General features: G+C 43.1%; 1 pseudogene; it reads right to left on the bottom strand.

The window, feature by feature from the left end:
- Positions 1–324: 324 nt before the first annotated feature.
- Positions 325–3,635, bottom strand: part of LOC109302287 — a 9,448-nt pseudogene continuing 6,137 nt past the window's right edge.

Here is a 3,635-nt window from a genome sequence, read left to right as displayed (position 1 = left end):
ATATATATATATATATATATATATATATATTTACAAAAAAAAAGTATAGCTTGTGCTATATTTAAGTAGGTAGAAAGTGCTGCTTAAAAATGTGTTTATGGAGTACCTGTACTAAAACTTGTAGCAGCTTGTGAAACAGTAAACAGTGACGTGGTGAAAAGAGGCGGAGAACGCCGCTTCCGGAGCTATTACCATATAAGGATAGAAGCTCCAGGAAAAGCAAAGAGAGAGGAGACGGGAGTCTCGGAGAAAAATTAAAAAGAAAGAGTGTCTGAAGGAGAGAGCGAGGAAGAAAGAAGATCCTCAGGAGATAAAAGACTTAGCTCAAGATTTTTCTCGACACTGGAGAGAGTGGAGCTCAGAGAAAGAGGGGCGGATCCCAGAAGAGGCACAGGAGACGCGGCTGACAGCCATGCTGAAAAGTAAACAAAAAAAAAAAGAGAAGAGTGAATTGACTCACTCCCACAAGTTTAGAGAAACATCTGAGTGCTGACCACAAGGACTCAAGGCTTCGGGTATGCACAAGACAAAAGGTACACACTCATGATAACAGAAATAAAGAGAAAGAATATAACAGGGTTGAAGATAAAATTCTGCCCCATAAAAAAGAAATAAACAGACAAACCAGGGTTAAAAGGACTTTGTTTACTAACACCAAGTTCTGCCCGACCAAACTGATAATAGTTAAGTAAGAACAGTATGTAGATAGAATTACAAAGTTGATATAACTGGTATTAAAAAAAAAAAGATAAATGGACCACTTCTGTTTAAAGATAAAGAAAGTTTATATAGCATTATAAAGAATAAAAATAAAGACAATTGTTAATATGCATCTGATTGTGAATATATATATATATATATATATATCGGCAAGTGTGTGTGAATAGTCAAGTGAAGTTTTCCTCTATAATACCTGGACTCCTAATAGAGACATCCCCCCCAAAGTAAAATAAAACAACAAATATATATAACAACCCTCCCAATGAGTGACATCATAAAGCAGAACATATTATAATAATATCCAAGACATGGCAGGTGGGAAAGCTGGGATACTTACAGCTCTTTGGGAGATTGTAAGAGGATACAGAGAGGTATCATAAGGTCCACCATCACACAGCTTCAAAAAATTCTGGATGATCTAAGTCACCCCTAGCAATTTCCCTATGTGCAAATTGCTACAGGTATGTTTATTCTGAGGCCAGAGATTTCAGATTTGTCTCTTACTTCCATATGCTCAGGAAGTGCAAGGTTTGACAGTAAAGGAGCAGGGAAAGGGGCTGCAGGAGGTGGGGCTGAGGGCAAGGGGTCTACCTGACACCCCCCCCCCATTTTTTTTCTCTGGTGTAGCAGTAGGAGGGGGAAAAATTCAAGGCAAACCTCCAATAGTTGGATTCTATACCTGGAAAATTATAACAAATTTAGGTTTTCCATATGTGTATGTGTGTGTATGTGTGTGTGTGTGTATAAATCTAATTATTGAGGGGTTGTCTTATATTTTGAGTAAATATGGTAAGAAGAGGAGGCTAGGGGGTGGGGACCTCCTGTTATTACTACTGTAAAGACCTTTAGGCCCTATTTTCTACAGACATTAGCTCTAACTCAGACACCTAAATTAATGGACTCCGGGCAGCTGCACTAAAAAGGGCCCAACAGAGGCAAAAGGGAGGGGCTGCTTTGTCCGTGCGCTGAGCAGCAGCTTCTGCCTGGCTGCTGCCACTGCTCAGCATGGGTGGGTGAGTCTAGAGCAGGCACAGAATGGGCTGGGGGCAGGGCGGTGTGCACAGGTTCTGGCTGGTTTGGAGCTGGTCTGCTATACCAGGCCAAGTCCTATGTGAAGCAGGGAGGGGTTGTGGCTCTGTGCGTGGGTCCCTGCCAGTACCAAGGGGCTGGGGTCAGCAGCTATGGCAGCCACAAGGAGCTGCCGCCACCTGGGCTGCCTAGAAGTGCAGTCCAGATGTGCAGCTGCCCAGCCCCGCTGTGTGCCCAGGGGGCTGTGGGACATGCTCTGGGCCAAATGGTGTCTGGGCTAGGTGGGACCAATGGACATGCTGTGGACTAGGTAAAGCCCGTCCATGAGCTGGATCTGGCCCATGGGCCGTATTTTGCCCATTCCTGTTTTACATTCACAGATATCAGTAGCTTGTATATGACCAATTATGTTGAAAAAGGAATCCTCATTCCTTGGGCAAGGCCTATTCTTGATAAAACAGTAAGGCCCAATAACATAGTCATTTTCAGGCTAAATGAAAAGTAACTGATTAATCTCATTTCAGTGCATAAAATATAGGAAATCCAAAACTGGAAGCATTGCATCAATGATTAAAAAATGAGGTTTTTGCAAAACTTGATCAAACAAAAAATAAGTAACAAAAATTTGTGAAATCTGATTTTTGTCTTAGATTTTTCCTTATCAGTAACAATTGATCAATCACAGTTTCACAATCACAATAACAGTTATTGATTGTAATACAATCAATAACTGTACCTTTCAGCTGTTGCTCTTTAGTCCATCTTGGGAACTTTCTCTGGATTGTCCTGATCATATTAACAAGGATTTGTGTTCCTTGAAGAATGTGTTTTAGAGTTCCATTGTCCAACAATTTTATGATGCCTTTTATCAACCTGGAAGAGACCAACAAAATGTTAATTCTCTGTGGTAGACTAGTGTTTCGTGAAGTTTATTTCCCTCTCATTATATTCAACATTACTTTATCTATCAAGTTCCTTTTTTTATAAATGAATCAATTTTTGTCAAAATCCCTCCCCTTCTGCATAGACACCATGGGTGGTACCTAGTATTATCCTAACAGCATAGGAGCTGTTCCTGGAACCCAGGCATTCACCCTCTCAAGTGAGTGTCCTAAACATTAGGCCAGAGTTATGCTCTTCTGCTTTCTCTCTCAGGCTTAGTGAATCTGGTAGGATTGGGCTGTCCCCCTGGCAGCCCACAGGCCTCATATGGCTCAGGGGAGCTGCTCTCAAGTTGGACTGCCCTTTTTTAGATGTGTGTTGGAATCCCTTGTTGCAGAGGTGTGAATGGAACTCGCATCATGGGTGAGTGCCACCAGTACTTAGGTAAAAGGACACCCACAATCACCAACTCTCCCTGGATTTAACATAAAATGTAGCTGCTCTTGCTGTTTGTTGACCCTGCCCCCTAACAGGCAATTGGTAAGCTTGCTCAGAGGGTACCTCCTGGACTGAATTCTTCAGAAGACACTGGACTGTTGAGTTTCTGGATCTCAGCGAGACTTTGATCTGAGTTGTTCAGCCCTTTCAAGGCTGAGGTGATTGTAGGCACTGCTACCAGTGCCATGGCTCTGGTACTTGGACCCTTTGTACTCTAAGGGCACATCCACACGAGTGTACTCGTGCCTCTTGCCCCACCTCAAACCCCTTTGAGGCAGGGCAACAGGCATGTGCAGGAACAAAAAAATGTTCCCCGCGCTGCAAACTTGTAGCACAGGAAGAAAATTAGGTCCCTGGATATCCAGGGGTCTAAAAAAGTGAAATATAAAAAAGCAGGAGGCTGGGTCCTCCATAGAGACGCTCTGGATGCCAGAGCGTCTCTATGGTTGCCCCTCGCCATGGTGCCAGTGAATAAGGGGTCAGGGGGACTAGAGGAGGGGAAACAA

This window comes from Gavialis gangeticus, unplaced genomic scaffold, assembly GCF_001723915.1.
Source record: "Gavialis gangeticus isolate Ggan-Ray unplaced genomic scaffold, GavGan_comp1, whole genome shotgun sequence".
In the NCBI taxonomy this organism is placed as follows: domain Eukaryota; kingdom Metazoa; phylum Chordata; order Crocodylia; family Gavialidae; genus Gavialis; species Gavialis gangeticus.
This window is presented reverse-complemented; position numbering and strand designations above follow the sequence as displayed.